This window comes from Schistocerca cancellata, unplaced genomic scaffold, assembly GCF_023864275.1.
Source record: "Schistocerca cancellata isolate TAMUIC-IGC-003103 unplaced genomic scaffold, iqSchCanc2.1 HiC_scaffold_1165, whole genome shotgun sequence".
NCBI classification, from domain to species: domain Eukaryota; kingdom Metazoa; phylum Arthropoda; class Insecta; order Orthoptera; family Acrididae; genus Schistocerca; species Schistocerca cancellata.
This window is the reverse complement of record NW_026047164.1, coordinates 128,378-152,929: the sequence shown is the minus strand read 5'-3', so window position 1 is coordinate 152,929 and position 24,552 is coordinate 128,378. Positions and strand designations below refer to the sequence as shown.

Here is a 24,552-nt window from a genome sequence, read left to right as displayed (position 1 = left end):
TTCCTTGGCAGCTCCCTGCAGAGTGCGGAAGACCAGAGTGGCCGCGCCGCCGTTGTCAGTGGACGACACGCAGTTGCCGAGCCACGGAGAACACGTTGCTCTGCGATGTGTACCCGCGTCATATGACGAAAGACGAACAGTGGCCCTGTGGCGCAACGGATAACGCGTCTGACTACGGATCAGAAGATTCCAGGTTCGAATCCCGGCAGGGTCGGCATTTTGTTAGTTGCGGGCGCGTAGCTAGGCAGTGCATTCGAATGTTTCCACCTGCGTGGAGTGCAATGTCAATCCTGAGCATCTCGCAGCTGCATCTCGAGACGATCGTGGTAAATATCGCTTCGTGCAAGCGTCAGCGTAGCGTCAGTCGAGCAAAGTCGAGACAAGTCAAGCTGAGAGATGTTGCACAGTTAATTAAACGGTACGCGACGCTGACAACGCTTTTCCAAGTATCCCACGTCACGCAGCAGAGTGGCGCAGTGGAAGCGTGCTGGGCCCATAACCCAGAGGTCCGTGGATCGAAACCACGCTCTGCTAAAATTATTCTTTTTCTTGTGTGCTTCGAGCTCGATCATTAAGCCTGGGGTGCGCTGACCCAGCGTCAACAGCAAACCCTGTAAGTTCTGAAACGATGACGACGTCGTGTGGAGAATACGAGAAACACTTCCTAAGACGCAGAGTTTCTTACGATTCTGCAGCAACTACATTTCTCGATCACAACGTTAATGTCCTATCGGGCCACACGTGCAACTTTCGCGATATAAAAATCGCACCTCCCCGGCGGGGAATCGAACCCCGGTCTCCCGCGTGACAGGCGGGGATACTAACCACTATACTACCGAGGAATACGCAAACGACACGCACAACGCACGCACACTTATTCTTCTCAAGTAGGTGATTCATCTCAAATCTAGCGTCCCGATGCTTTCAGAGTCAGCTGCTACGAAATAAAAGTATGCCCCAGGTGAGGCTCGAACTCACAACCCCGGCATTGCTCACGGCTACTGCCTTATAAGTACCGTGCGCTAACCAATTGCGCCACTGGGGCTACAGCAGGGTGCTTTCAGTTAGCGGTATTTGCTTTGCTGCCAACCTGTTGTGGCTACAGACCCATCATACGACCGTCACCTGCGGCCATACTGCGACTTTAGCACCTGGCTACGGATGCTTCATACGATTCTTGTTTCATATGCTACACTTACAAGCATATCAACCGCTTGTCATCACCGAAACATTGCAGAAAAACGCGCGCCTTGCCTTCTGCTACCTGTCCAACAGCGAGGGCAGATGTGTGGCAAGCTCTAAGCTATGCAGGCGCACCGTGGCCGAGCAGCTGGAGGAGAGATGCCTTCCTTGGCAGCTCCCTGCAGAGTGCGGAAGACCAGAGTGGCCGCGCCGCCGTTGTCAGTGGACGACACGCAGTTGCCGAGCCACGGAGAACACGTTGCTCTGCGATGTGTACCCGCGTCATATGACGAAAGACGAACAGTGGCCCTGTGGCGCAACGGATAACGCGTCTGACTACGGATCAGAAGATTCCAGGTTCGAATCCTGGCAGGGTCGGCATTTTGTTAGTTGCGGGCGCGTAGCTAGGCAGTGCATTCGAATGTTTCCACCTGCGTGGAGTGCAATGTCAATCCTGAGCATCTCGCAGCTGCATCTCGAGACGATCGTGGTAAATATCGCTTCGTGCAAGCGTCAGCGTAGCGTCAGTCGAGCAAAGTCGAGACAAGTCAAGCTGAGAGATGTTGCACAGTTAATTAAACGGTACGCGACGCTGACAACGCTTTTCCAAGTATCCCACGTCACGCAGCAGAGTGGCGCAGTGGAAGCGTGCTGGGCCCATAACCCAGAGGTCCGTGGATCGAAACCACGCTCTGCTAAAATTATTCTTTTTCTTGTGTGCTTCGAGCTCGATCATTAAGCCTGGGGTGCGCTGACCCAGCGTCAACAGCAAACCCTGTAAGTTCTGAAACGATGACGACGTCGTGTGGAGAATACGAGAAACACTTCCTAAGACGCAGAGTTTCTTACGATTCTGCAGCAACTACATTTCTCGATCACAACGTTAATGTCCTATCGGGCCACACGTGCAACTTTCGCGATATAAAAATCGCACCTCCCCGGCGGGGAATCGAACCCCGGTCTCCCGCGTGACAGGCGGGGATACTAACCACTATACTACCGAGGAATACGCAAACGACACGCACAACGCACGCACACTTATTCTTCTCAAGTAGGTGATTCATCTCAAATCTAGCGTCCCGATGCTTTCAGAGTCAGCTGCTACGAAATAAAAGTATGCCCCAGGTGAGGCTCGAACTCACAACCCCGGCATTGCTCACGGCTACTGCCTTATAAGTACCGTGCGCTAACCAATTGCGCCACTGGGGCTACAGCAGGGTGCTTTCAGTTAGCGGTATTTGCTTTGCTGCCAACCTGTTGTGGCTACAGACCCATCATACGACCGTCACCTGCGGCCATACTGCGACTTTAGCACCTGGCTACGGATGCTTCATACGATTCTTGTTTCATATGCTACACTTACAAGCATATCAACCGCTTGTCATCACCGAAAAATTGCAGAAAAACGCGCGCCTTGCCTTCTGCTACCTGTCCAACAGCGAGGGCAGATGTGTGGCAAGCTCTAAGCTATGCAGGCGCACCGTGGCCGAGCAGCTGGAGGAGAGATGCCTTCCTTGGCAGCTCCCTGCAGAGTGCGGAAGACCAGAGTGGCCGCGCCGCCGTTGTCAGTGGACGACACGCAGTTGCCGAGCCACGGAGAACACGTTGCTCTGCGATGTGTACCCGCGTCATATGACGAAAGACGAACAGTGGCCCTGTGGCGCAACGGATAACGCGTCTGACTACGGATCAGAAGATTCCAGGTTCGAATCCTGGCAGGGGTCGGCATTTTGTTAGTTGCGGGCGCGTAGCTAGGCAGTGCATTCGAATGTTTCCACCTGCGTGGAGTGCAATGTCAATCCTGAGCATCTCGCAGCTGCATCTCGAGACGATCGTGGTAAATATCGCTTCGTGCAAGCGTCAGCGTAGCGTCAGTCGAGCAAAGTCGAGACAAGTCAAGCTGAGAGATGTTGCACAGTTAATTAAACGGTACGCGACGCTGACAACGCTTTTCCAAGTATCCCACGTCACGCAGCAGAGTGGCGCAGTGGAAGCGTGCTGGGCCCATAACCCAGAGGTCCGTGGATCGAAACCACGCTCTGCTAAAATTATTCTTTTTCTTGTGTGCTTCGAGCTCGATCATTAAGCCTGGGGTGCGCTGACCCAGCGTCAACAGCAAACCCTGTAAGTTCTGAAACGATGACGACGTCGTGTGGAGAATACGAGAAACACTTCCTAAGACGCAGAGTTTCTTACGATTCTGCAGCAACTACATTTCTCGATCACAACGTTAATGTCCTATCGGGCCACACGTGCAACTTTCGCGATATAAAAATCGCACCTCCCCGGCGGGGAATCGAACCCCGGTCTCCCGCGTGACAGGCGGGGATACTAACCACTATACTACCGAGGAATACGCAAACGACACGCACAACGCACGCACACTTATTCTTCTCAAGTAGGTGATTCATCTCAAATCTAGCGTCCCGATGCTTTCAGAGTCAGCTGCTACGAAATAAAAGTATGCCCCAGGTGAGGCTCGAACTCACAACCCCGGCATTGCTCACGGCTACTGCCTTATAAGTACCGTGCGCTAACCAATTGCGCCACTGGGGCTACAGCAGGGTGCTTTCAGTTAGCGGTATTTGCTTTGCTGCCAACCTGTTGTGGCTACAGACCCATCATACGACCGTCACCTGCGGCCATACTGCGACTTTAGCACCTGGCTACGGATGCTTCATACGATTCTTGTTTCATATGCTACACTTACAAGCATATCAACCGCTTGTCATCACCGAAAAATTGCAGAAAAACGCGCGCCTTGCCTTCTGCTACCTGTCCAACAGCGAGGGCAGAAATGTGTGGCAAGCTCTAAGCTATGCAGGCGCACCGTGGCCGAGCAGCTGGAGGAGAGATGCCTTCCTTGGCAGCTCCCTGCAGAGTGCGGAAGACCAGAGTGGCCGCGCCGCCGTTGTCAGTGGACGACACGCAGTTGCCGAGCCACGGAGAACACGTTGCTCTGCGATGTGTACCCGCGTCATATGACGAAAGACGAACAGTGGCCCTGTGGCGCAACGGATAACGCGTCTGACTACGGATCAGAAGATTCCAGGTTCGAATCCTGGCAGGGTCGGCATTTTGTTAGTTGCGGGCGCGTAGCTAGGCAGTGCATTCGAATGTTTCCACCTGCGTGGAGTGCAATGTCAATCCTGAGCATCTCGCAGCTGCATCTCGAGACGATCGTGGTAAATATCGCTTCGTGCAAGCGTCAGCGTAGCGTCAGTCGAGCAAAGTCGAGACAAGTCAAGCTGAGAGATGTTGCACAGTTAATTAAACGGTACGCGACGCTGACAACGCTTTTCCAAGTATCCCACGTCACGCAGCAGAGTGGCGCAGTGGAAGCGTGCTGGGCCCATAACCCAGAGGTCCGTGGATCGAAACCACGCTCTGCTAAAATTATTCTTTTTCTTGTGTGCTTCGAGCTCGATCATTAAGCCTGGGGTGCGCTGACCCAGCGTCAACAGCAAACCCTGTAAGTTCTGAAACGATGACGACGTCGTGTGGAGAATACGAGAAACACTTCCTAAGACGCAGAGTTTCTTACGATTCTGCAGCAACTACATTTCTCGATCACAACGTTAATGTCCTATCGGGCCACACGTGCAACTTTCGCGATATAAAAATCGCACCTCCCCGGCGGGGAATCGAACCCCGGTCTCCCGCGTGACAGGCGGGGGATACTAACCACTATACTACCGAGGAATACGCAAACGACACGCACAACGCACGCACACTTATTCTTCTCAAGTAGGTGATTCATCTCAAATCTAGCGTCCCGATGCTTTCAGAGTCAGCTGCTACGAAATAAGTATGCCCCAGGTGAGGCTCGAACTCACAACCCCGGCATTGCTCACGGCTACTGCCTTATAAGTACCGTGCGCTAACCAATTGCGCCACTGGGGCTACAGCAGGGTGCTTTCAGTTAGCGGTATTGCTTTGCTGCCAACCTGTTGTGGCTACAGACCCATCATACGACCGTCACCTGCGGCCATACTGCGACTTTAGCACCTGGCTACGGATGCTTCATACGATTCTTGTTTCATATGCTACACTTACAAGCATATCAACCGCTTGTCATCACCGAAAAATTGCAGAAATAACGCGCGCCTTGCCTTCTGCTACCTGTCCAACAGCGAGGGCAGTGTGTGGCAAGCTCTAAGCTATGCAGGCGCACCGTGGCCGAGCAGCTGGAGGAGAGATGCCTTCCTTGGCAGCTCCCTGCAGAGTGCGGAAGACCAGAGTGGCCCGCGCCGCCGTTGTCAGTGGACGACACGCAGTTGCCGAGCCACGGAGAACACGTTGCTCTGCGATGTGTACCCGCGTCATATGACGAAAGACGAACAGTGGCCCTGTGGCGCAACGGATAACGCGTCTGACTACGATCAGAAGATTCCAGGTTCGAATCCTGGCAGGGTCGGCATTTTGTTAGTTGCGGGCGCGTAGCTAGGCAGTGCATTCGAATGTTTCCACCTGCGTGGAGTGCAATGTCAATCCTGAGCATCTCGCAGCTGCATCTCGAGACGATCGTGGTAAATATCGCTTCGTGCAAGCGTCAGCGTAGCGTCAGTCGAGCAAAGTCGAGACAAGTCAAGCTGAGAGATGTTGCACAGTTAATTAAACGGTACGCGACGCTGACAACGCTTTTCCAAGTATCCCACGTCCACGCAGCAGAGTGGCGCAGTGGAAGCGTGCTGGGCCCATAACCCAGAGGTCCGTGGATCGAAACCACGCTCTGCTAAAATTATTCTTTTTCTTGTGTGCTTCGAGCTCGATCATTAAGCCTGGGGTGCGCTGACCCAGCGTCAACAGCAAACCCTGTAAGTTCTGAAACGATGACGAGTCGTCGTGTGAGAATACGAGAAACACTTCCTAAGACGCAGAGTTTCTTACGATTCTGCAGCAACTACATTTCTCGATCACAACGTTAATGTCCTATCGGGCCACACGTGCAACTTTCGCGATATAAAAATCGCACCTCCCCGGCGGGAATCGAACCCCGGTCTCCCGCGTGACAGGCGGGGATACTAACCACTACTATACTACCGAGGAATACGCAAACGACACGCACAACGCACGCACACTTATTCTTCTCAAGTAGGTGATTCATCTCAAATCTAGCGTCCCGATGCTTTCAGAGTCAGCTGCTACGAAATAAAAGTATGCCCCAGGTGAGGCTCGAACTCACAACCCCGGCATTGCTCACGGCTACTGCCTTATAAGTACCGTGCGCTAACCAATTGCGCCACTGGGGCTACAGCAGGGTGCTTTCAGTTAGCGGTATTTGCTTTGCTGCCAACCTGTTGTGGCTACAGACCCATCATACGACCGTCACCTGCGGCCATACTGCGACTTTAGCACCTGGCTACGGATGCTTCATACGATTCTTGTTTCATATGCTACACTTACAAGCATATCAACCGCTTGTCATCACCGAAAAATTGCAGAAAAACGCGCGCCTTGCCTTCTGCTACCTGTCCAACAGCGAGGGCAGATGTGTGGCAAGCTCTAAGCTATGCAGGCGCACCGTGGCCGAGCAGCTGGAGGAGAGATGCCTTCCTTGGCAGCTCCCTGCAGAGTGCGGAAGACCAGAGTGGCCGCGCCGCCGTTGTCAGTGGACGACACGCAGTTGCCGAGCCACGGAGAACACGTTGCTCTGCGATGTGTACCCGCGTCATATGACGAAAGACGAACAGTGGCCCTGTGGCGCAACGGATAACGCGTCTGACTACGGATCAGAAGATTCCAGGTTCGAATCCTGGCAGGGTCGGCATTTTGTTAGTTGCGGCGCGTAGCTAGGCAGTGCATTCGAATGTTTCCACCTGCGTGGAGTGCAATGTCAATCCTGAGCATCTCGCAGCTGCATCTCGAGACGATCGTGGTAAATATCGCTTCGTGCAAGCGTCAGCGTAGCGTCAGTCGAGCAAAGTCGAGACAAGTCAAGCTGAGAGATGTTGCACAGTTAATTAAACGGTACGCGACGCTGACAACGCTTTTCCAAGTATCCACGTCACGCAGCAGAGTGGCGCAGTGGAAGCGTGCTGGGCCCATAACCCAGAGGTCCGTGGATCGAAACCACGCTCTGCTAAAATTATTCTTTTTCTTGTGTGCTTCGAGCTCGATCATTAAGCCTGGGGTGCGCTGACCCAGCGTCAACAGCAAACCCTGTAAGTTCTGAAACGATGACGACGTCGTGTGGAGAATACGAGAAACACTTCCTAAGACGCAGAGTTTCTTACGATTCTGCAGCAACTACATTTCTCGATCACAACGTTAATGTCCTATCGGGCCACACGTGCAACTTTCGCGATATAAAAATCGCACCTCCCCGGCGGGGAATCGAACCCCGGTCTCCCGCGTGACAGGCGGGGATACTAACCACTATACTACCGAGGAATACGCAAACGACACGCACAACGCACGCACACTTATTCTTCTCAAGTAGGTGATTCATCTCAAATCTAGCGTCCCGATGCTTTCAGAGTCAGCTGCTACGAAATAAAAGTATGCCCCAGGTGAGGCTCGAACTCACAACCCCGGCATTGCTCACGGCTACTGCCTTATAAGTACCGTGCGCTAACCAATTGCGCCACTGGGGCTACAGCAGGGTGCTTTCAGTTAGCGGTATTTGCTTTGCTGCCAACCTGTTGTGGCTACAGACCCATCATACGACCGTCACCTGCGGCCATACTGCGACTTTAGCACCTGGCTACGGATGCTTCATACGATTCTTGTTTCATATGCTACACTTACAAGCATATCAACCGCTTGTCATCACCGAAAAATTGCAGAAAAACGCGCGCCTTGCCTTCTGCTACCTGTCCAACAGCGAGGGCAGATGTGTGGCAAGCTCTAAGCTATGCAGGCGCACCGTGGCCGAGCAGCTGGAGGAGAGATGCCTTCCTTGGCAGCTCCCTGCAGAGTGCGGAAGACCAGAGTGGCCGCGCCGCCGTTGTCAGTGGACGACACGCAGTTGCCGAGCCACGGAGAACACGTTGCTCTGCGATGTGTACCCGCGTCATATGACGAAAGACGAACAGTGGCCCTGTGGCGCAACGGATAACGCGTCTGACTACGGATCAGAAGATTCCAGGTTCGAATCCTGGCAGGGTCGGCATTTTGTTAGTTGCGGGCGCGTAGCTAGGCAGTGCATTCGAATGTTTCCACCTGCGTGGAGTGCAATGTCAATCCTGAGCATCTCGCAGCTGCATCTCGAGACGATCGTGGTAAATATCGCTTCGTGCAAGCGTCAGCGTAGCGTCAGTCGAGCAAAGTCGAGACAAGTCAAGCTGAGAGATGTTGCACAGTTAATTAAACGGTACGCGACGCTGACAACGCTTTTCCAAGTATCCCACGTCACGCAGCAGAGTGGCGCAGTGGAAGCGTGCTGGGCCCATAACCCAGAGGTCCGTGGATCGAAACCACGCTCTGCTAAAATTATTCTTTTTCTTGTGTGCTTCGAGCTCGATCATTAAGCCTGGGGTGCGCTGACCCAGCGTCAACAGCAAACCCTGTAAGTTCTGAAACGATGACGACGTCGTGTGGAGAATACGAGAAACACTTCCTAAGACGCAGAGTTTCTTACGATTCTGCAGCAACTACATTTCTCGATCACAACGTTAATGTCCTATCGGGCCACACGTGCAACTTTCGCGATATAAAAATCGCACCTCCCTGGCGGGGAATCGAACCCCGGTCTCCCGCGTGACAGGCGGGGATACTAACCACTATACTACCGAGGAATACGCAAACGACACGCACAACGCACGCACACTTATTCTTCTCAAGTAGGTGATTCATCTCAAATCTAGCGTCCCGATGCTTTCAGAGTCAGCTGCTACGAAATAAAAGTATGCCCCAGGTGAGGCTCGAACTCACAACCCCGGCATTGCTCACGGCTACTGCCTTATAAGTACCGTGCGCTAACCAATTGCGCCACTGGGGCTACAGCAGGGTGCTTTCAGTTAGCGGTATTTGCTTTGCTGCCAACCTGTTGTGGCTACAGACCCATCATACGACCGTCACCTGCGGCCATACTGCGACTTTAGCACCTGGCTACGGATGCTTCATACGATTCTTGTTTCATATGCTACACTTACAAGCATATCAACCGCTTGTCATCACCGAAACATTGCAGAAAAACGCGCGCCTTGCCTTCTGCTACCTGTCCAACAGCGAGGGCAGATGTGTGGCAAGCTCTAAGCTATGCAGGCGCACCGTGGCCGAGCAGCTGGAGGAGAGATGCCTTCCTTGGCAGCTCCCTGCAGAGTGCGGAAGACCAGAGTGGCCGCGCCGCCGTTGTCAGTGGACGACACGCAGTTGCCGAGCCACGGAGAACACGTTGCTCTGCGATGTGTACCCGCGTCATATGACGAAAGACGAACAGTGGCCCTGTGGCGCAACGGATAACGCGTCTGACTACGGATCAGAAGATTCCAGGTTCGAATCCTGGCAGGGTCGGCATTTTGTTAGTTGCGGGCGCGTAGCTAGGCAGTGCATTCGAATGTTTCCACCTGCGTGGAGTGCAATGTCAATCCTGAGCATCTCGCAGCTGCATCTCGAGACGATCGTGGTAAATATCGCTTCGTGCAAGCGTCAGCGTAGCGTCAGTCGAGCAAAGTCGAGACAAGTCAAGCTGAGAGATGTTGCACAGTTAATTAAACGGTACGCGACGCTGACAACGCTTTTCCAAGTATCCCACGTCACGCAGCAGAGTGGCGCAGTGGAAGCGTGCTGGGCCCATAACCCAGAGGTCCGTGGATCGAAACCACGCTCTGCTAAAATTATTCTTTTTCTTGTGTGCTTCGAGCTCGATCATTAAGCCTGGGGTGCGCTGACCCAGCGTCAACAGCAAACCCTGTAAGTTCTGAAACGATGACGACGTCGTGTGGAGAATACGAGAAACACTTCCTAAGACGCAGAGTTTCTTACGATTCTGCAGCAACTACATTTCTCGATCACAACGTTAATGTCCTATCGGGCCACACGTGCAACTTTCGCGATATAAAAATCGCACCTCCCCGGCGGGGAATCGAACCCCGGTCTCCCGCGTGACAGGCGGGGATACTAACCACTATACTACCGAGGAATACGCAAACGACACGCACTACGCACGCACACTTATTCTTCTCAAGTAGGTGATTCATCTCAAATCTAGCGTCCCGATGCTTTCAGAGTCAGCTGCTACGAAATAAAAGTATGCCCCAGGTGAGGCTCGAACTCACAACCCCGGCATTGCTCACGGCTACTGCCTTATAAGTACCGTGCGCTAACCAATTGCGCCACTGGGGCTACAGCAGGGTGCTTTCAGTTAGCGGTATTTGCTTTGCTGCCAACCTGTTGTGGCTACAGACCCATCATACGACCGTCACCTGCGGCCATACTGCGACTTTAGCACCTGGCTACGGATGCTTCATACGATTCTTGTTTCATATGCTACACTTACAAGCATATCAACCGCTTGTCATCACCGAAACATTGCAGAAAAACGCGCGCCTTGCCTTCTGCTACCTGTCCAACAGCGAGGGCAGATGTGTGGCAAGCTCTAAGCTATGCAGGCGCACCGTGGCCGAGCAGCTGGAGGAGAGATGCCTTCCTTGGCAGCTCCCTGCAGAGTGCGGAAGACCAGAGTGGCCGCGCCGCCGTTGTCAGTGGACGACACGCAGTTGCCGAGCCACGGAGAACACGTTGCTCTGCGATGTGTACCCGCGTCATATGACGAAAGACGAACAGTGGCCCTGTGGCGCAACGGATAACGCGTCTGACTACGGATCAGAAGATTCCAGGTTCGAATCCCGGCAGGGTCGGCATTTTGTTAGTTGCGGGCGCGTAGCTAGGCAGTGCATTCGAATGTTTCCACCTGCGTGGAGTGCAATGTCAATCCTGAGCATCTCGCAGCTGCATCTCGAGACGATCGTGGTAAATATCGCTTCGTGCAAGCGTCAGCGTAGCGTCAGTCGAGCAAAGTCGAGACAAGTCAAGCTGAGAGATGTTGCACAGTTAATTAAACGGTACGCGACGCTGACAACGCTTTTCCAAGTATCCCACGTCACGCAGCAGAGTGGCGCAGTGGAAGCGTGCTGGGCCCATAACCCAGAGGTCCGTGGATCGAAACCACGCTCTGCTAAAATTATTCTTTTTCTTGTGTGCTTCGAGCTCGATCATTAAGCCTGGGGTGCGCTGACCCAGCGTCAACAGCAAACCCTGTAAGTTCTGAAACGATGACGACGTCGTGTGGAGAATACGAGAAACACTTCCTAAGACGCAGAGTTTCTTACGATTCTGCAGCAACTACATTTCTCGATCACAACGTTAATGTCCTATCGGGCCACACGTGCAACTTTCGCGATATAAAAATCGCACCTCCCCGGCGGGGAATCGAACCCCGGTCTCCCGCGTGACAGGCGGGGATACTAACCACTATACTACCGAGGAATACGCAAACGACACGCACAACGCACGCACACTTATTCTTCTCAAGTAGGTGATTCATCTCAAATCTAGCGTCCCGATGCTTTCAGAGTCAGCTGCTACGAAATAAAAGTATGCCCCAGGTGAGGCTCGAACTCACAACCCCGGCATTGCTCACGGCTACTGCCTTATAAGTACCGTGCGCTAACCAATTGCGCCACTGGGGCTACAGCAGGGTGCTTTCAGTTAGCGGTATTTGCTTTGCTGCCAACCTGTTGTGGCTACAGACCCATCATACGACCGTCACCTGCGGCCATACTGCGACTTTAGCACCTGGCTACGGATGCTTCATACGATTCTTGTTTCATATGCTACACTTACAAGCATATCAACCGCTTGTCATCACCGAAAAATTGCAGAAAAACGCGCGCCTTGCCTTCTGCTACCTGTCCAACAGCGAGGGCAGATGTGTGGCAAGCTCTAAGCTATGCAGGCGCACCGTGGCCGAGCAGCTGGAGGAGAGATGCCTTCCTTGGCAGCTCCCTGCAGAGTGCGGAAGACCAGAGTGGCCGCGCCGCCGTTGTCAGTGGACGACACGCAGTTGCCGAGCCACGGAGAACACGTTGCTCTGCGATGTGTACCCGCGTCATATGACGAAAGACGAACAGTGGCCCTGTGGCGCAACGGATAACGCGTCTGACTACGGATCAGAAGATTCCAGGTTCGAATCCTGGCAGGGTCGGCATTTTGTTAGTTGCGGGCGCGTAGCTAGGCAGTGCATTCGAATGTTTCCACCTGCGTGGAGTGCAATGTCAATCCTGAGCATCTCGCAGCTGCATCTCGAGACGATCGTGGTAAATATCGCTTCGTGCAAGCGTCAGCGTAGCGTCAGTCGAGCAAAGTCGAGACAAGTCAAGCTGAGAGATGTTGCACAGTTAATTAAACGGTACGCGACGCTGACAACGCTTTTCCAAGTATCCCACGTCACGCAGCAGAGTGGCGCAGTGGAAGCGTGCTGGGCCCATAACCCAGAGGTCCGTGGATCGAAACCACGCTCTGCTAAAATTATTCTTTTTCTTGTGTGCTTCGAGCTCGATCATTAAGCCTGGGGTGCGCTGACCCAGCGTCAACAGCAAACCCTGTAAGTTCTGAAACGATGACGACGTCGTGTGGAGAATACGAGAAACACTTCCTAAGACGCAGAGTTTCTTACGATTCTGCAGCAACTACATTTCTCGATCACAACGTTAATGTCCTATCGGGCCACACGTGCAACTTTCGCGATATAAAAATCGCACCTCCCCGGCGGGGAATCGAACCCCGGTCTCCCGCGTGACAGGCGGGGATACTAACCACTATACTACCGAGGAATACGCAAACGACACGCACAACGCACGCACACTTATTCTTCTCAAGTAGGTGATTCATCTCAAATCTAGCGTCCCGATGCTTTCAGAGTCAGCTGCTACGAAATAAAAGTATGCCCCAGGTGAGGCTCGAACTCACAACCCCGGCATTGCTCACGGCTACTGCCTTATAAGTACCGTGCGCTAACCAATTGCGCCACTGGGGCTACAGCAGGGTGCTTTCAGTTAGCGGTATTTGCTTTGCTGCCAACCTGTTGTGGCTACAGACCCATCATACGACCGTCACCTGCGGCCATACTGCGACTTTAGCACCTGGCTACGGATGCTTCATACGATTCTTGTTTCATATGCTACACTTACAAGCATATCAACCGCTTGTCATCACCGAAAAATTGCAGAAAAACGCGCGCCTTGCCTTCTGCTACCTGTCCAACAGCGAGGGCAGATGTGTGGCAAGCTCTAAGCTATGCAGGCGCACCGTGGCCGAGCAGCTGGAGGAGAGATGCCTTCCTTGGCAGCTCCCTGCAGAGTGCGGAAGACCAGAGTGGCCGCGCCGCCGTTGTCAGTGGACGACACGCAGTTGCCGAGCCACGGAGAACACGTTGCTCTGCGATGTGTACCCGCGTCATATGACGAAAGACGAACAGTGGCCCTGTGGCGCAACGGATAACGCGTCTGACTACGGATCAGAAGATTCCAGGTTCGAATCCTGGCAGGGTCGGCATTTTGTTAGTTGCGGGCGCGTAGCTAGGCAGTGCATTCGAATGTTTCCACCTGCGTGGAGTGCAATGTCAATCCTGAGCATCTCGCAGCTGCATCTCGAGACGATCGTGGTAAATATCGCTTCGTGCAAGCGTCAGCGTAGCGTCAGTCGAGCAAAGTCGAGACAAGTCAAGCTGAGAGATGTTGCACAGTTAATTAAACGGTACGCGACGCTGACAACGCTTTTCCAAGTATCCCACGTCACGCAGCAGAGTGGCGCAGTGGAAGCGTGCTGGGCCCATAACCCAGAGGTCCGTGGATCGAAACCACGCTCTGCTAAAATTATTCTTTTTCTTGTGTGCTTCGAGCTCGATCATTAAGCCTGGGGTGCGCTGACCCAGCGTCAACAGCAAACCCTGTAAGTTCTGAAACGATGACGACGTCGTGTGGAGAATACGAGAAACACTTCCTAAGACGCAGAGTTTCTTACGATTCTGCAGCAACTACATTTCTCGATCACAACGTTAATGTCCTATCGGGCCACACGTGCAACTTTCGCGATATAAAAATCGCACCTCCCTGGCGGGGAATCGAACCCCGGTCTCCCGCGTGACAGGCGGGGATACTAACCACTATACTACCGAGGAATACGCAAACGACACGCACAACGCACGCACACTTATTCTTCTCAAGTAGGTGATTCATCTCAAATCTAGCGTCCCGATGCTTTCAGAGTCAGCTGCTACGAAATAAAAGTATGCCCCAGGTGAGGCTCGAACTCACAACCCCGGCATTGCTCACGGCTACTGCCTTATAAGTACCGTGCGCTAACCAATTGCGCCACTGGGGCTACAGCAGGGTGCTTTCAGTTAGCGGTATTTGCTTTGCTGCCAACCTGTTGTGGCTACAGACCCATCATACGACCGTCACCTGCGGCCATACTGCGACTTTAGCACCTGGCTACGGATGCTTCATACGATTCTTGTTTCATATGCTACACTTACAAGCATATCAACCGCTTGTCATCACCGAAACATTGCAGAAAAACGCGCGCCTTGCCTTCTGCTACCTGTCCAACAGCGAGGGCAGATGTGTGGCAAGCTCTAAGCTATGCAGGCGCACCGTGGCCGAGCAGCTGGAGGAGAGATGCCTTCCTTGGCAGCTCCCTGCAGAGTGCGGAAGACCAGAGTGGCCGCGCCGCCGTTGTCAGTGGACGACACGCAGTTGCCGAGCCACGGAGAACACGTTGCTCTGCGATGTGTACCCGCGTCATATGACGAAAGACGAACAGTGGCCCTGTGGCGCAACGGATAACGCGTCTGACTACGGATCAGAAGATTCCAGGTTCGAATCCCGGCAGGGTCGGCATTTTGTTAGTTGCGGGCGCGTAGCTAGGCAGTGCATTCGAATGTTTCCACCTGCGTGGAGTGCAATGTCAATCCTGAGCATCTCGCAGCTGCATCTCGAGACGATCGTGGTAAATATCGCTTCGTGCAAGCGTCAGCGTAGCGTCAGTCGAGCAAAGTCGAGACAAGTCAAGCTGAGAGATGTTGCACAGTTAATTAAACGGTACGCGACGCTGACAACGCTTTTCCAAGTATCCCACGTCACGCAGCAGAGTGGCGCAGTGGAAGCGTGCTGGGCCCATAACCCAGAGGTCCGTGGATCGAAACCACGCTCTGCTAAAATTATTCTTTTTCTTGTGTGCTTCGAGCTCGATCATTAAGCCTGGGGTGCGCTGACCCAGCGTCAACAGCAAACCCTGTAAGTTCTGAAACGATGACGACGTCGTGTGGAGAATACGAGAAACACTTCCTAAGACGCAGAGTTTCTTACGATTCTGCAGCAACTACATTTCTCGATCACAACGTTAATGTCCTATCGGGCCACACGTGCAACTTTCGCGATATAAAAATCGCACCTCCCCGGCGGGGAATCGAACCCCGGTCTCCCGCGTGACAGGCGGCGATACTAACCACTATACTACCGAGGAATACGCAAACGACACGCACAACGCACGCACACTTATTCTTCTCAAGTAGGTGATTCATCTCAAATCTAGCGTCCCGATGCTTTCAGAGTCAGCTGCTACGAAATAAAAGTATGACCCAGGTGAGGCTCGAACTCACAACCCCGGCATTGCTCACGGCTACTGCCTTATAAGTACCGTGCGCTAACCAATTGCGCCACTGGGGCTACAGCAGGGTGCTTTCAGTTAGCGGTATTTGCTTTGCTGCCAACCTGTTGTGGCTACAGACCCATCATACGACCGTCACCTGCGGCCATACTGCGACTTTAGCACCTGGCTACGGATGCTTCATACGATTCTTGTTTCATATGCTACACTTACAAGCATATCAACCGCTTGTCATCACCGAAAAATTGCAGAAAAACGCGCGCCTTGCCTTCTGCTACCTGTCCAACAGCGAGGGCAGATGTGTGGCAAGCTCTAAGCTATGCAGGCGCACCGTGGCCGAGCAGCTGGAGGAGAGATGCCTTCCTTGGCAGCTCCCTGCAGAGTGCGGAAGACCAGAGTGGCCGCGCCGCCGTTGTCAGTGGACGACACGCAGTTGCCGAGCCACGGAGAACACGTTGCTCTGCGATGTGTACCCGCGTCATATGACGAAAGACGAACAGTGGCCCTGTGGCGCAACGGATAACGCGTCTGACTACGGATCAGAAGATTCCAGGTTCGAATCCTGGCAGGGTCGGCATTTTGTTAGTTGCGGGCGCGTAGCTAGGCAGTGCATTCGAATGTTTCCACCTGCGTGGAGTGCAATGTCAATCCTGAGCATCTCGCAGCTGCATCTCGAGACGATCGTGGTAAATATCGCTTCGTGCAAGCGTCAGCGTAGCGTCAGTCGAGCAAAGTCGAGACAAGTCAAGCTGAGAGATGTTGCACAGTTAATTAAACGGTACGCGACGCTGACAACGCTTTTCCAAGTATCCCACGTCACGCAGCAGAGTGGCGCAGTGGAAGCGTGCTGGGCCCATAACCCAGAGGTCCGTGGATCGAAACCACGCTCTGCTAAAATTATTCTTTTTCTTGTGTGCTTCGAGCTCGATCATTAAGCCTGGGGTGCGCTGACCCAGCGTCAACAGCAAACCCTGTAAGTTCTGAAACGATGACGACGTCGTGTGGAGAATACGAGAAACACTTCCTAAGACGCAGAGTTTCTTACGATTCTGCAGCAACTACATTTCTCGATCACAACGTTAATGTCCTATCGGGCCACACGTGCAACTTTCGCGATATAAAAATCGCACCTCCCTGGCGGGGAATCGAACCCCGGTCTCCCGCGTGACAGGCGGGGATACTAACCACTATACTACCGAGGAATACGCAAACGACACGCACAACGCACGCACACTTATTCTTCTCAAGTAGGTGATTCATCTCAAATCTAGCGTCCCGATGCTTTCAGAGTCAGCTGCTACGAAATAAAAGTATGCCCCAGGTGAGGCTCGAACTCACAACCCCGGCATTGCTCACGGCTACTGCCTTATAAGTACCGTGCGCTAACCAATTGCGCCACTGGGGCTACAGCAGGGTGCTTTCAGTTAGCGGTATTTGCTTTGCTGCCAACCTGTTGTGGCTACAGACCCATCATACGACCGTCACCTGCGGCCATACTGCGACTTTAGCACCTGGCTACGGATGCTTCATACGATTCTTGTTTCATATGCTACACTTACAAGCATATCAACCGCTTGTCATCACCGAAACATTGCAGAAAAACGCGCGCCTTGCCTTCTGCTACCTGTCCAATAGCGAGGGCAGATGTGTGGCAAGCTCTAAGCTATGCAGGCGCACCGTGGCCGAGCAGCTGGAGGAGAGATGCCTTCCTTGGCAGCTCCCTGCAGAGTGCGGAAGACCAGAGTGGCCGCGCCGCCGTTGTCAGTGGACGACACGCAGTTGCCGAGCCACGGAGAACACGTTGCTCTGCGATGTGTACCCGCGTCATATGACGAAAGACGAACAGTGGCCCTGTGGCGCAACGGATAACGCGTCTGACTACGGATCAGAAGATTCCAGGTTCGAATCCCGGCAGGGTCGGCATTTTGTTAGTTGCGGGCGCGTAGCTAGGCAGTGCATTCGAATGTTTCCACCTGCGTGGAGTGCAATGTCAATCCTGAGCATCTCGCAGCTGCATCTCGAGACGATCGTGGTAAATATCGCTTCGTGCAAGCGTCAGCGTAGCGTCAGTCGAGCAAAGTCGAGACAAGTCAAGCTGAGAGATGTTGCACAGTTAATTAAACGGTACGCGACGCTGACAACGCTTTTCCAAGTATCCCACGTCACGCAGCAGAGTGGCGCAGTGGAAGCGTGCTGGGCCCATAACCCAGAGGTCCGTGGATCGAAACCACGCTCTGCTAAAATTATTCTTTTTCTTGTGTGCTTCGAGCTCGATCATTAAGCCTGGGGTGCGCTGACCCAGCGTCAACAGCAAACCCTGTAAGTTCTGAAACGATGACGACGTCGTGTGGAGAATACGAGAAACACTTCCTAAGACGCAGAGTTTCTTACGATTCTGCAGCAACTACATTTCTCGATCACAACGTTAATGTCCTATCGGGCCACACGTGCAACTTTCGCGATATAAAAATCGCACCTCCCCGGCGGGGAATCGAACCCCGGTCTCCCGCGTGACAGGCGGCGATACTAACCACTATACTACCGAGGAATACGCAAACGACACGCACAACGCACGCACACTTATTCTTCTCAAGTAGGTGATTCATCTCAAATCTAGCGTCCCGATGCTTTCAGAGTCAGCTGCTACGAAATAAAAGTATGACCCAGGTGAGGCTCGAACTCACAACCCCGGCATTGCTCACGGCTACTGCCTTATAAGTACCGTGCGCTAACCAATTGCGCCACTGGGGCTACAGCAGGGTGCTTTCAGTTAGCGGTATTTGCTTTGCTGCCAACCTGTTGTGGCTACAGACCCATCATACGACCGTCACCTGCGGCCATACTGCGACTTTAGCACCTGGCTACGGATGCTTCATACGATTCTTGTTTCATATGCTACACTTACAAGCATATCAACCGCTTGTCATCACCGAAAAATTGCAGAAAAACGCGCGCCTTGCCTTCTGCTACCTGTCCAACAGCGAGGGCAGATGTGTGGCAAGCTCTAAGCTATGCAGGCGCACCGTGGCCGAGCAGCTGGAGGAGAGATGCCTTCCTTGGCAGCTCCCTGCAGAGTGCGGAAGACCAGAGTGGCCGCGCCGCCGTTGTCAGTGGACGACACGCAGTTGCCGAGCCACGGAGAACACGTTGCTCTGCGATGTGTACCCGCGTCATATGACGAAAGACGAACAGTGGCCCTGTGGCGCAACGGATAACGCGTCTGACTACGGATCAGAAGATTCCAGGTTCGAATCCTGGCAGGGTCGGCATTTTGTTAGTTGCGGGCGCGTAGCTAGGCAGTGCATTCGAATGTTTCCACCTGCGTGGAGTGCAATGTCAATCCTGAGCATCTCGCAGCTGCATCTCGAGACGATCGTGGTAAATATCGCTTCGTGCAAGCGTCAGCGTAGCGTCAGTCGAGCAAAGTCGAGACAAGTCAAGCTGAGAGATGTTGCACAGTTAATTAAACGGTACGCGACGCTGACAACGCTTTTCCAAGTATCCCACGTCACGCAGCAGAGTGGCGCAGTGGAAGCGTGCTGGGCCCATAACCCAGAGGTCCGTGGATCGAAACCACGCTCTGCTAAAATTATTCTTTTTCTTGTGTGCTTCGAGCTCGATCATTAAGCCTGGGGTGCGCTGACCCAGCGTCAACAGCAAACCCTGTAAGTTCTGAAACGATGACGACGTCGTGTGGAGAATACGAGAAACACTTCCTAAGACGCAGAGTTTCTTACGATTCTGCAGCAACTACATTTCTCGATCACAACGTTAATGTCCTATCGGGCCACACGTGCAACTTTCGCGATATAAAAATCGCACCTCCCCGGCGGGGAATCGAACCCCGGTCTCCCGCGTGACAGGCGGCGATACTAACCACTATACTACCGAGGAATACGCAAACGACACGCACAACGCACGCACACTTATTCTTCTCAAGTAGGTGATTCATCTCAAATCTAGCGTCCCGATGCTTTCAGAGTCAGCTGCTACGAAATAAAAGTATGACCCAGGTGAGGCTCGAACTCACAACCCCGGCATTGCTCACGGCTACTGCCTTATAAGTACCGTGCGCTAACCAATTGCGCCACTGGGGCTACAGCAGGGTGCTTTCAGTTAGCGGTATTTGCTTTGCTGCCAACCTGTTGTGGCTACAGACCCATCATACGACCGTCACCTGCGGCCATACTGCGACTTTAGCACCTGGCTACGGATGCTTCATACGATTCTTGTTTCATATGCTACACTTACAAGCATATCAACCGCTTGTCATCACCGAAAAATTGCAGAAAAACGCGCGCCTTGCCTTCTGCTACCTGTCCAACAGCGAGGGCAGATGTGTGGCAAGCTCTAAGCTATGCAGGCGCACCGTGGCCGAGCAGCTGGAGGAGAGATGCCTTCCTTGGCAGCTCCCTGCAGAGTGCGGAAGACCAGAGTGGCCGCGCCGCCGTTGTCAGTGGACGACACGCAGTTGCCGAGCCACGGAGAACACGTTGCTCTGCGATGTGTACCCGCGTCATATGACGAAAGACGAACAGTGGCCCTGTGGCGCAACGGATAACGCGTCTGACTACGGATCAGAAGATTCCAGGTTCGAATCCTGGCAGGGTCGGCATTTTGTTAGTTGCGGGCGCGTAGCTAGGCAGTGCATTCGAATGTTTCCACCTGCGTGGAGTGCAATGTCAATCCTGAGCATCTCGCAGCTGCATCTCGAGACGATCGTGGTAAATATCGCTTCGTGCAAGCGTCAGCGTAGCGTCAGTCGAGCAAAGTCGAGACAAGTCAAGCTGAGAGATGTTGCACAGTTAATTAAACGGTACGCGACGCTGACAACGCTTTTCCAAGTATCCCACGTCACGCAGCAGAGTGGCGCAGTGGAAGCGTGCTGGGCCCATAACCCAGAGGTCCGTGGATCGAAACCACGCTCTGCTAAAATTATTCTTTTTCTTGTGTGCTTCGAGCTCGATCATTAAGCCTGGGGTGCGCTGACCCAGCGTCAACAGCAAACCCTGTAAGTTCTGAAACGATGACGACGTCGTGTGGAGAATACGAGAAACACTTCCTAAGACGCAGAGTTTCTTACGATTCTGCAGCAACTACATTTCTCGATCACAACGTTAATGTCCTATCGGGCCACACGTGCAACTTTCGCGATATAAAAATCGCACCTCCCTGGCGGGGAATCGAACCCCGGTCTCCCGCGTGACAGGCGGGGATACTAACCACTATACTACCGAGGAATACGCAAACGACACGCACAACGCACGCACACTTATTCTTCTCAAGTAGGTGATTCATCTCAAATCTAGCGTCCCGATGCTTTCAGAGTCAGCTGCTACGAAATAAAAGTATGCCCCAGGTGAGGCTCGAACTCACAACCCCGGCATTGCTCACGGCTACTGCCTTATAAGTACCGTGCGCTAACCAATTGCGCCACTGGGGCTACAGCAGGGTGCTTTCAGTTAGCGGTATTTGCTTTGCTGCCAACCTGTTGTGGCTACAGACCCATCATACGACCGTCACCTGCGGCCATACTGCGACTTTAGCACCTGGCTACGGATGCTTCATACGATTCTTGTTTCATATGCTACACTTACAAGCATATCAACCGCTTGTCATCACCGAAACATTGCAGAAAAACGCGCGCCTTGCCTTCTGCTACCTGTCCAACAGCGAGGGCAGATGTGTGGCAAGCTCTAAGCTATGCAGGCGCACCGTGGCCGAGCAGCTGGAGGAGAGATGCCTTCCTTGGCAGCTCCCTGCAGAGTGCGGAAGACCAGAGTGGCCGCGCCGCCGTTGTCAGTGGACGACACGCAGTTGCCGAGCCACGGAGAACACGTTGCTCTGCGATGTGTACCCGCGTCATATGACGAAAGACGAACAGTGGCCCTGTGGCGCAACGGATAACGCGTCTGACTACGGATCAGAAGATTCCAGGTTCGAATCCCGGCAGGGTCGGCATTTTGTTAGTTGCGGGCGCGTAGCTAGGCAGTGCATTCGAATGTTTCCACCTGCGTGGAGTGCAATGTCAATCCTGAGCATCTCGCAGCTGCATCTCGAGACGATCGTGGTAAATATCGCTTCGTGCAAGCGTCAGCGTAGCGTCAGTCGAGCAAAGTCGAGACAAGTCAAGCTGAGAGATGTTGCACAGTTAATTAAACGGTACGCGACGCTGACAACGCTTTTCCAAGTATCCCACGTCACGCAGCAGAGTGGCGCAGTGGAAGCGTGCTGGGCCCATAACCCAGAGGTCCGTGGATCGAAACCACGCTCTGCTAAAATTATTCTTTTTCTTGTGTGCTTCGAGCTCGATCATTAAGCCTGGGGTGCGCTGACCCAGCGTCAACAGCAAACCCTGTAAGTTCTGAAACGATGACGACGTCGTGTGGAGAATACGAGAAACACTTCCTAAGACGCAGAGTTTCTTACGATTCTGCAGCAACTACATTTCTCGATCACAACGTTAATGTCCTATCGGGCCACACGTGCAACTTTCGCGATATAAAAATCGCACCTCCCTGGCGGGGAATCGAACCCCGGTCTCCCGCGTGACAGGCGGGGATACTAACCACTATACTACCGAGGAATACGCAAACGACACGCACAACGCACGCACACTTATTCTTCTCAAGTAGGTGATTCATCTCAAATCTAGCGTCCCGATGCTTTCAGAGTCAGCTGCTACGAAATAAAAGTATGCCCCAGGTGAGGCTCGAACTCACAACCCCGGCATTGCTCACGGCTACTGCCTTATAAGTACCGTGCGCTAACCAATTGCGCCACTGGGGCTACAGCAGGGTGCTTTCAGTTAGCGGTATTTGCTTTGCTGCCAACCTGTTGTGGCTACAGACCCATCATACGACCGTCACCTGCGGCCATACTGCGACTTTAGCACCTGGCTACGGATGCTTCATACGATTCTTGTTTCATATGCTACACTTACAAGCATATCAACCGCTTGTCATCACCGAAACATTGCAGAAAAACGCGCGCCTTGCCTTCTGCTACCTGTCCAACAGCGAGGGCAGATGTGTGGCAAGCTCTAAGCTATGCAGGCGCACCGTGGCCGAGCAGCTGGAGGAGAGATGCCTTCCTTGGCAGCTCCCTGCAGAGTGCGGAAGACCAGAGTGGCCGCGCCGCCGTTGTCAGTGGACGACACGCAGTTGCCGAGCCACGGAGAACACGTTGCTCTGCGATGTGTACCCGCGTCATATGACGAAAGACGAACAGTGGCCCTGTGGCGCAACGGATAACGCGTCTGACTACGGATCAGAAGATTCCAGGTTCGAATCCCGGCAGGGTCGGCATTTTGTTAGTTGCGGGCGCGTAGCTAGGCAGTGCATTCGAATGTTTCCACCTGCGTGGAGTGCAATGTCAATCCTGAGCATCTCGCAGCTGCATCTCGAGACGATCGTGGTAAATATCGCTTCGTGCAAGCGTCAGCGTAGCGTCAGTCGAGCAAAGTCGAGACAAGTCAAGCTGAGAGATGTTGCACAGTTAATTAAACGGTACGCGACGCTGACAACGCTTTTCCAAGTATCCCACGTCACGCAGCAGAGTGGCGCAGTGGAAGCGTGCTGGGCCCATAACCCAGAGGTCCGTGGATCGAAACCACGCTCTGCTAAAATTATTCTTTTTCTTGTGTGCTTCGAGCTCGATCATTAAGCCTGGGGTGCGCTGACCCAGCGTCAACAGCAAACCCTGTAAGTTCTGAAACGATGACGACGTCGTGTGGAGAATACGAGAAACACTTCCTAAGACGCAGAGTTTCTTACGATTCTGCAGCAACTACATTTCTCGATCACAACGTTAATGTCCTATCGGGCCACACGTGCAACTTTCGCGATATAAAAATCGCACCTCCCCGGCGGGGAATCGAACCCCGGTCTCCCGCGTGACAGGCGGGGATACTAACCACTATACTACCGAGGAATACGCAAACGACACGCACAACGCACGCACACTTATTCTTCTCAAGTAGGTGATTCATCTCAAATCTAGCGTCCCGATGCTTTCAGAGTCAGCTGCTACGAAATAAAAGTATGACCCAGGTGAGGCTCGAACTCACAACCCCGGCATTGCTCACGGCTACTGCCTTATAAGTACCGTGCGCTAACCAATTGCGCCACTGGGGCTACAGCAGGGTGCTTTCAGTTAGCGGTATTTGCTTTGCTGCCAACCTGTTGTGGCTACAGACCCATCATACGACCGTCACCTGCGGCCATACTGCGACTTTAGCACCTGGCTACGGATGCTTCATACGATTCTTGTTTCATATGCTACACTTACAAGCATATCAACCGCTTGTCATCACCGAAACATTGCAGAAAAACGCGCGCCTTGCCTTCTGCTACCTGTCCAACAGCGAGGGCAGATGTGTGGCAAGCTCTAAGCTATGCAGGCGCACCGTGGCCGAGCAGCTGGAGGAGAGATGCCTTCCTTGGCAGCTCCCTGCAGAGTGCGGAAGACCAGAGTGGCCGCGCCGCCGTTGTCAGTGGACGACACGCAGTTGCCGAGCCACGGAGAACACGTTGCTCTGCGATGTGTACCCGCGTCATATGACGAAAGACGAACAGTGGCCCTGTGGCGCAACGGATAACGCGTCTGACTACGGATCAGAAGATTCCAGGTTCGAATCCCGGCAGGGTCGGCATTTTGTTAGTTGCGGGCGCGTAGCTAGGCAGTGCATTCGAATGTTTCCACCTGCGTGGAGTGCAATGTCAATCCTGAGCATCTCGCAGCTGCATCTCGAGACGA

General features: G+C 53.3%; 71 non-coding genes across 71 annotated transcripts; 36 read left to right on the top strand and 35 right to left on the bottom strand.

Moving 5' to 3' along the window:
- The first annotated feature begins 141 nt into the window (after positions 1 to 141).
- On the top strand, positions 142 to 214 carry Trnar-acg (transfer RNA arginine (anticodon ACG)). The gene has a single exon. It is a non-coding gene; the product is annotated as a tRNA-Arg (tRNA).
- Positions 215 to 462: 248 nt separating this feature from the next.
- On the top strand, positions 463 to 534 carry Trnam-cau (transfer RNA methionine (anticodon CAU)). The gene has a single exon. It is a non-coding gene; the product is annotated as a tRNA-Met (tRNA).
- Positions 535 to 770: 236 nt separating this feature from the next.
- Positions 771 to 842, bottom strand: Trnad-guc (transfer RNA aspartic acid (anticodon GUC)). The gene has a single exon. It is a non-coding gene; the product is annotated as a tRNA-Asp (tRNA).
- Positions 843 to 953: 111 nt separating this feature from the next.
- Positions 954 to 1,045, bottom strand: Trnai-uau (transfer RNA isoleucine (anticodon UAU)). Its single transcript is given in 2 exon segments — positions 954 to 989; positions 1,008 to 1,045. It is a non-coding gene; the product is annotated as a tRNA-Ile (tRNA).
- Positions 1,046 to 1,487: 442 nt separating this feature from the next.
- On the top strand, positions 1,488 to 1,560 carry Trnar-acg (transfer RNA arginine (anticodon ACG)). Its single transcript has one exon. It is a non-coding gene; the product is annotated as a tRNA-Arg (tRNA).
- A 248-nt stretch (positions 1,561 to 1,808) lies between these two features.
- Trnam-cau (transfer RNA methionine (anticodon CAU)) lies at positions 1,809 to 1,880 on the top strand. The gene has a single exon. It is a non-coding gene; the product is annotated as a tRNA-Met (tRNA).
- Positions 1,881 to 2,116: 236 nt separating this feature from the next.
- Trnad-guc (transfer RNA aspartic acid (anticodon GUC)) lies at positions 2,117 to 2,188 on the bottom strand. Its single transcript has one exon. It is a non-coding gene; the product is annotated as a tRNA-Asp (tRNA).
- Positions 2,189 to 2,299: 111 nt separating this feature from the next.
- Positions 2,300 to 2,391, bottom strand: Trnai-uau (transfer RNA isoleucine (anticodon UAU)). Its single transcript is given in 2 exon segments — positions 2,300 to 2,335; positions 2,354 to 2,391. It is a non-coding gene; the product is annotated as a tRNA-Ile (tRNA).
- A 442-nt stretch (positions 2,392 to 2,833) lies between these two features.
- On the top strand, positions 2,834 to 2,907 carry Trnar-acg (transfer RNA arginine (anticodon ACG)). Its single transcript has one exon. It is a non-coding gene; the product is annotated as a tRNA-Arg (tRNA).
- A 248-nt stretch (positions 2,908 to 3,155) lies between these two features.
- Trnam-cau (transfer RNA methionine (anticodon CAU)) lies at positions 3,156 to 3,227 on the top strand. The gene has a single exon. It is a non-coding gene; the product is annotated as a tRNA-Met (tRNA).
- A 236-nt stretch (positions 3,228 to 3,463) lies between these two features.
- Trnad-guc (transfer RNA aspartic acid (anticodon GUC)) lies at positions 3,464 to 3,535 on the bottom strand. The gene has a single exon. It is a non-coding gene; the product is annotated as a tRNA-Asp (tRNA).
- Positions 3,536 to 3,646: 111 nt separating this feature from the next.
- On the bottom strand, positions 3,647 to 3,738 carry Trnai-uau (transfer RNA isoleucine (anticodon UAU)). Its single transcript is given in 2 exon segments — positions 3,647 to 3,682; positions 3,701 to 3,738. It is a non-coding gene; the product is annotated as a tRNA-Ile (tRNA).
- Positions 3,739 to 4,182: 444 nt separating this feature from the next.
- Trnar-acg (transfer RNA arginine (anticodon ACG)) lies at positions 4,183 to 4,255 on the top strand. The gene has a single exon. It is a non-coding gene; the product is annotated as a tRNA-Arg (tRNA).
- Positions 4,256 to 4,503: 248 nt separating this feature from the next.
- Trnam-cau (transfer RNA methionine (anticodon CAU)) lies at positions 4,504 to 4,575 on the top strand. Its single transcript has one exon. It is a non-coding gene; the product is annotated as a tRNA-Met (tRNA).
- Positions 4,576 to 4,811: 236 nt separating this feature from the next.
- Trnad-guc (transfer RNA aspartic acid (anticodon GUC)) lies at positions 4,812 to 4,884 on the bottom strand. Its single transcript has one exon. It is a non-coding gene; the product is annotated as a tRNA-Asp (tRNA).
- Positions 4,885 to 4,993: 109 nt separating this feature from the next.
- Positions 4,994 to 5,085, bottom strand: Trnai-uau (transfer RNA isoleucine (anticodon UAU)). Its single transcript is given in 2 exon segments — positions 4,994 to 5,029; positions 5,048 to 5,085. It is a non-coding gene; the product is annotated as a tRNA-Ile (tRNA).
- A 763-nt stretch (positions 5,086 to 5,848) lies between these two features.
- Trnam-cau (transfer RNA methionine (anticodon CAU)) lies at positions 5,849 to 5,920 on the top strand. The gene has a single exon. It is a non-coding gene; the product is annotated as a tRNA-Met (tRNA).
- A 422-nt stretch (positions 5,921 to 6,342) lies between these two features.
- Trnai-uau (transfer RNA isoleucine (anticodon UAU)) lies at positions 6,343 to 6,434 on the bottom strand. Its single transcript is given in 2 exon segments — positions 6,343 to 6,378; positions 6,397 to 6,434. It is a non-coding gene; the product is annotated as a tRNA-Ile (tRNA).
- A 442-nt stretch (positions 6,435 to 6,876) lies between these two features.
- Trnar-acg (transfer RNA arginine (anticodon ACG)) lies at positions 6,877 to 6,949 on the top strand. The gene has a single exon. It is a non-coding gene; the product is annotated as a tRNA-Arg (tRNA).
- A 246-nt stretch (positions 6,950 to 7,195) lies between these two features.
- Trnam-cau (transfer RNA methionine (anticodon CAU)) lies at positions 7,196 to 7,267 on the top strand. The gene has a single exon. It is a non-coding gene; the product is annotated as a tRNA-Met (tRNA).
- Positions 7,268 to 7,503: 236 nt separating this feature from the next.
- On the bottom strand, positions 7,504 to 7,575 carry Trnad-guc (transfer RNA aspartic acid (anticodon GUC)). Its single transcript has one exon. It is a non-coding gene; the product is annotated as a tRNA-Asp (tRNA).
- Positions 7,576 to 7,686: 111 nt separating this feature from the next.
- On the bottom strand, positions 7,687 to 7,778 carry Trnai-uau (transfer RNA isoleucine (anticodon UAU)). Its single transcript is given in 2 exon segments — positions 7,687 to 7,722; positions 7,741 to 7,778. It is a non-coding gene; the product is annotated as a tRNA-Ile (tRNA).
- Positions 7,779 to 8,220: 442 nt separating this feature from the next.
- Positions 8,221 to 8,293, top strand: Trnar-acg (transfer RNA arginine (anticodon ACG)). Its single transcript has one exon. It is a non-coding gene; the product is annotated as a tRNA-Arg (tRNA).
- A 248-nt stretch (positions 8,294 to 8,541) lies between these two features.
- On the top strand, positions 8,542 to 8,613 carry Trnam-cau (transfer RNA methionine (anticodon CAU)). Its single transcript has one exon. It is a non-coding gene; the product is annotated as a tRNA-Met (tRNA).
- A 236-nt stretch (positions 8,614 to 8,849) lies between these two features.
- Positions 8,850 to 8,921, bottom strand: Trnad-guc (transfer RNA aspartic acid (anticodon GUC)). The gene has a single exon. It is a non-coding gene; the product is annotated as a tRNA-Asp (tRNA).
- Positions 8,922 to 9,032: 111 nt separating this feature from the next.
- On the bottom strand, positions 9,033 to 9,124 carry Trnai-uau (transfer RNA isoleucine (anticodon UAU)). The gene is given in 2 exon segments: positions 9,033 to 9,068; positions 9,087 to 9,124. It is a non-coding gene; the product is annotated as a tRNA-Ile (tRNA).
- A 442-nt stretch (positions 9,125 to 9,566) lies between these two features.
- Positions 9,567 to 9,639, top strand: Trnar-acg (transfer RNA arginine (anticodon ACG)). The gene has a single exon. It is a non-coding gene; the product is annotated as a tRNA-Arg (tRNA).
- A 248-nt stretch (positions 9,640 to 9,887) lies between these two features.
- Trnam-cau (transfer RNA methionine (anticodon CAU)) lies at positions 9,888 to 9,959 on the top strand. Its single transcript has one exon. It is a non-coding gene; the product is annotated as a tRNA-Met (tRNA).
- A 236-nt stretch (positions 9,960 to 10,195) lies between these two features.
- On the bottom strand, positions 10,196 to 10,267 carry Trnad-guc (transfer RNA aspartic acid (anticodon GUC)). Its single transcript has one exon. It is a non-coding gene; the product is annotated as a tRNA-Asp (tRNA).
- Positions 10,268 to 10,378: 111 nt separating this feature from the next.
- Positions 10,379 to 10,470, bottom strand: Trnai-uau (transfer RNA isoleucine (anticodon UAU)). The gene is given in 2 exon segments: positions 10,379 to 10,414; positions 10,433 to 10,470. It is a non-coding gene; the product is annotated as a tRNA-Ile (tRNA).
- Positions 10,471 to 10,912: 442 nt separating this feature from the next.
- On the top strand, positions 10,913 to 10,985 carry Trnar-acg (transfer RNA arginine (anticodon ACG)). Its single transcript has one exon. It is a non-coding gene; the product is annotated as a tRNA-Arg (tRNA).
- Positions 10,986 to 11,233: 248 nt separating this feature from the next.
- Positions 11,234 to 11,305, top strand: Trnam-cau (transfer RNA methionine (anticodon CAU)). Its single transcript has one exon. It is a non-coding gene; the product is annotated as a tRNA-Met (tRNA).
- A 236-nt stretch (positions 11,306 to 11,541) lies between these two features.
- Positions 11,542 to 11,613, bottom strand: Trnad-guc (transfer RNA aspartic acid (anticodon GUC)). The gene has a single exon. It is a non-coding gene; the product is annotated as a tRNA-Asp (tRNA).
- A 111-nt stretch (positions 11,614 to 11,724) lies between these two features.
- Positions 11,725 to 11,816, bottom strand: Trnai-uau (transfer RNA isoleucine (anticodon UAU)). The gene is given in 2 exon segments: positions 11,725 to 11,760; positions 11,779 to 11,816. It is a non-coding gene; the product is annotated as a tRNA-Ile (tRNA).
- A 442-nt stretch (positions 11,817 to 12,258) lies between these two features.
- Positions 12,259 to 12,331, top strand: Trnar-acg (transfer RNA arginine (anticodon ACG)). The gene has a single exon. It is a non-coding gene; the product is annotated as a tRNA-Arg (tRNA).
- A 248-nt stretch (positions 12,332 to 12,579) lies between these two features.
- Positions 12,580 to 12,651, top strand: Trnam-cau (transfer RNA methionine (anticodon CAU)). Its single transcript has one exon. It is a non-coding gene; the product is annotated as a tRNA-Met (tRNA).
- A 236-nt stretch (positions 12,652 to 12,887) lies between these two features.
- On the bottom strand, positions 12,888 to 12,959 carry Trnad-guc (transfer RNA aspartic acid (anticodon GUC)). Its single transcript has one exon. It is a non-coding gene; the product is annotated as a tRNA-Asp (tRNA).
- A 111-nt stretch (positions 12,960 to 13,070) lies between these two features.
- Trnai-uau (transfer RNA isoleucine (anticodon UAU)) lies at positions 13,071 to 13,162 on the bottom strand. The gene is given in 2 exon segments: positions 13,071 to 13,106; positions 13,125 to 13,162. It is a non-coding gene; the product is annotated as a tRNA-Ile (tRNA).
- Positions 13,163 to 13,604: 442 nt separating this feature from the next.
- Positions 13,605 to 13,677, top strand: Trnar-acg (transfer RNA arginine (anticodon ACG)). Its single transcript has one exon. It is a non-coding gene; the product is annotated as a tRNA-Arg (tRNA).
- Positions 13,678 to 13,925: 248 nt separating this feature from the next.
- Trnam-cau (transfer RNA methionine (anticodon CAU)) lies at positions 13,926 to 13,997 on the top strand. Its single transcript has one exon. It is a non-coding gene; the product is annotated as a tRNA-Met (tRNA).
- A 236-nt stretch (positions 13,998 to 14,233) lies between these two features.
- Positions 14,234 to 14,305, bottom strand: Trnad-guc (transfer RNA aspartic acid (anticodon GUC)). Its single transcript has one exon. It is a non-coding gene; the product is annotated as a tRNA-Asp (tRNA).
- Positions 14,306 to 14,416: 111 nt separating this feature from the next.
- On the bottom strand, positions 14,417 to 14,508 carry Trnai-uau (transfer RNA isoleucine (anticodon UAU)). Its single transcript is given in 2 exon segments — positions 14,417 to 14,452; positions 14,471 to 14,508. It is a non-coding gene; the product is annotated as a tRNA-Ile (tRNA).
- Positions 14,509 to 14,950: 442 nt separating this feature from the next.
- Positions 14,951 to 15,023, top strand: Trnar-acg (transfer RNA arginine (anticodon ACG)). The gene has a single exon. It is a non-coding gene; the product is annotated as a tRNA-Arg (tRNA).
- A 248-nt stretch (positions 15,024 to 15,271) lies between these two features.
- Trnam-cau (transfer RNA methionine (anticodon CAU)) lies at positions 15,272 to 15,343 on the top strand. Its single transcript has one exon. It is a non-coding gene; the product is annotated as a tRNA-Met (tRNA).
- A 236-nt stretch (positions 15,344 to 15,579) lies between these two features.
- Positions 15,580 to 15,651, bottom strand: Trnad-guc (transfer RNA aspartic acid (anticodon GUC)). The gene has a single exon. It is a non-coding gene; the product is annotated as a tRNA-Asp (tRNA).
- A 111-nt stretch (positions 15,652 to 15,762) lies between these two features.
- Positions 15,763 to 15,854, bottom strand: Trnai-uau (transfer RNA isoleucine (anticodon UAU)). Its single transcript is given in 2 exon segments — positions 15,763 to 15,798; positions 15,817 to 15,854. It is a non-coding gene; the product is annotated as a tRNA-Ile (tRNA).
- A 442-nt stretch (positions 15,855 to 16,296) lies between these two features.
- On the top strand, positions 16,297 to 16,369 carry Trnar-acg (transfer RNA arginine (anticodon ACG)). The gene has a single exon. It is a non-coding gene; the product is annotated as a tRNA-Arg (tRNA).
- Positions 16,370 to 16,617: 248 nt separating this feature from the next.
- Positions 16,618 to 16,689, top strand: Trnam-cau (transfer RNA methionine (anticodon CAU)). Its single transcript has one exon. It is a non-coding gene; the product is annotated as a tRNA-Met (tRNA).
- Positions 16,690 to 16,925: 236 nt separating this feature from the next.
- Trnad-guc (transfer RNA aspartic acid (anticodon GUC)) lies at positions 16,926 to 16,997 on the bottom strand. The gene has a single exon. It is a non-coding gene; the product is annotated as a tRNA-Asp (tRNA).
- A 111-nt stretch (positions 16,998 to 17,108) lies between these two features.
- Trnai-uau (transfer RNA isoleucine (anticodon UAU)) lies at positions 17,109 to 17,200 on the bottom strand. Its single transcript is given in 2 exon segments — positions 17,109 to 17,144; positions 17,163 to 17,200. It is a non-coding gene; the product is annotated as a tRNA-Ile (tRNA).
- A 442-nt stretch (positions 17,201 to 17,642) lies between these two features.
- Trnar-acg (transfer RNA arginine (anticodon ACG)) lies at positions 17,643 to 17,715 on the top strand. Its single transcript has one exon. It is a non-coding gene; the product is annotated as a tRNA-Arg (tRNA).
- Positions 17,716 to 17,963: 248 nt separating this feature from the next.
- Positions 17,964 to 18,035, top strand: Trnam-cau (transfer RNA methionine (anticodon CAU)). The gene has a single exon. It is a non-coding gene; the product is annotated as a tRNA-Met (tRNA).
- A 236-nt stretch (positions 18,036 to 18,271) lies between these two features.
- Trnad-guc (transfer RNA aspartic acid (anticodon GUC)) lies at positions 18,272 to 18,343 on the bottom strand. The gene has a single exon. It is a non-coding gene; the product is annotated as a tRNA-Asp (tRNA).
- A 111-nt stretch (positions 18,344 to 18,454) lies between these two features.
- Trnai-uau (transfer RNA isoleucine (anticodon UAU)) lies at positions 18,455 to 18,546 on the bottom strand. The gene is given in 2 exon segments: positions 18,455 to 18,490; positions 18,509 to 18,546. It is a non-coding gene; the product is annotated as a tRNA-Ile (tRNA).
- Positions 18,547 to 18,988: 442 nt separating this feature from the next.
- Trnar-acg (transfer RNA arginine (anticodon ACG)) lies at positions 18,989 to 19,061 on the top strand. Its single transcript has one exon. It is a non-coding gene; the product is annotated as a tRNA-Arg (tRNA).
- Positions 19,062 to 19,309: 248 nt separating this feature from the next.
- On the top strand, positions 19,310 to 19,381 carry Trnam-cau (transfer RNA methionine (anticodon CAU)). The gene has a single exon. It is a non-coding gene; the product is annotated as a tRNA-Met (tRNA).
- A 236-nt stretch (positions 19,382 to 19,617) lies between these two features.
- Trnad-guc (transfer RNA aspartic acid (anticodon GUC)) lies at positions 19,618 to 19,689 on the bottom strand. The gene has a single exon. It is a non-coding gene; the product is annotated as a tRNA-Asp (tRNA).
- A 111-nt stretch (positions 19,690 to 19,800) lies between these two features.
- On the bottom strand, positions 19,801 to 19,892 carry Trnai-uau (transfer RNA isoleucine (anticodon UAU)). Its single transcript is given in 2 exon segments — positions 19,801 to 19,836; positions 19,855 to 19,892. It is a non-coding gene; the product is annotated as a tRNA-Ile (tRNA).
- Positions 19,893 to 20,334: 442 nt separating this feature from the next.
- Positions 20,335 to 20,407, top strand: Trnar-acg (transfer RNA arginine (anticodon ACG)). The gene has a single exon. It is a non-coding gene; the product is annotated as a tRNA-Arg (tRNA).
- Positions 20,408 to 20,655: 248 nt separating this feature from the next.
- On the top strand, positions 20,656 to 20,727 carry Trnam-cau (transfer RNA methionine (anticodon CAU)). Its single transcript has one exon. It is a non-coding gene; the product is annotated as a tRNA-Met (tRNA).
- A 236-nt stretch (positions 20,728 to 20,963) lies between these two features.
- Positions 20,964 to 21,035, bottom strand: Trnad-guc (transfer RNA aspartic acid (anticodon GUC)). The gene has a single exon. It is a non-coding gene; the product is annotated as a tRNA-Asp (tRNA).
- Positions 21,036 to 21,146: 111 nt separating this feature from the next.
- Positions 21,147 to 21,238, bottom strand: Trnai-uau (transfer RNA isoleucine (anticodon UAU)). Its single transcript is given in 2 exon segments — positions 21,147 to 21,182; positions 21,201 to 21,238. It is a non-coding gene; the product is annotated as a tRNA-Ile (tRNA).
- Positions 21,239 to 21,680: 442 nt separating this feature from the next.
- On the top strand, positions 21,681 to 21,753 carry Trnar-acg (transfer RNA arginine (anticodon ACG)). Its single transcript has one exon. It is a non-coding gene; the product is annotated as a tRNA-Arg (tRNA).
- A 248-nt stretch (positions 21,754 to 22,001) lies between these two features.
- On the top strand, positions 22,002 to 22,073 carry Trnam-cau (transfer RNA methionine (anticodon CAU)). Its single transcript has one exon. It is a non-coding gene; the product is annotated as a tRNA-Met (tRNA).
- Positions 22,074 to 22,309: 236 nt separating this feature from the next.
- Positions 22,310 to 22,381, bottom strand: Trnad-guc (transfer RNA aspartic acid (anticodon GUC)). Its single transcript has one exon. It is a non-coding gene; the product is annotated as a tRNA-Asp (tRNA).
- A 111-nt stretch (positions 22,382 to 22,492) lies between these two features.
- Positions 22,493 to 22,584, bottom strand: Trnai-uau (transfer RNA isoleucine (anticodon UAU)). The gene is given in 2 exon segments: positions 22,493 to 22,528; positions 22,547 to 22,584. It is a non-coding gene; the product is annotated as a tRNA-Ile (tRNA).
- A 442-nt stretch (positions 22,585 to 23,026) lies between these two features.
- Trnar-acg (transfer RNA arginine (anticodon ACG)) lies at positions 23,027 to 23,099 on the top strand. The gene has a single exon. It is a non-coding gene; the product is annotated as a tRNA-Arg (tRNA).
- Positions 23,100 to 23,347: 248 nt separating this feature from the next.
- Positions 23,348 to 23,419, top strand: Trnam-cau (transfer RNA methionine (anticodon CAU)). The gene has a single exon. It is a non-coding gene; the product is annotated as a tRNA-Met (tRNA).
- Positions 23,420 to 23,655: 236 nt separating this feature from the next.
- On the bottom strand, positions 23,656 to 23,727 carry Trnad-guc (transfer RNA aspartic acid (anticodon GUC)). Its single transcript has one exon. It is a non-coding gene; the product is annotated as a tRNA-Asp (tRNA).
- Positions 23,728 to 23,838: 111 nt separating this feature from the next.
- On the bottom strand, positions 23,839 to 23,930 carry Trnai-uau (transfer RNA isoleucine (anticodon UAU)). The gene is given in 2 exon segments: positions 23,839 to 23,874; positions 23,893 to 23,930. It is a non-coding gene; the product is annotated as a tRNA-Ile (tRNA).
- Positions 23,931 to 24,372: 442 nt separating this feature from the next.
- Positions 24,373 to 24,445, top strand: Trnar-acg (transfer RNA arginine (anticodon ACG)). The gene has a single exon. It is a non-coding gene; the product is annotated as a tRNA-Arg (tRNA).
- Positions 24,446 to 24,552: the final 107 nt, after the last annotated feature.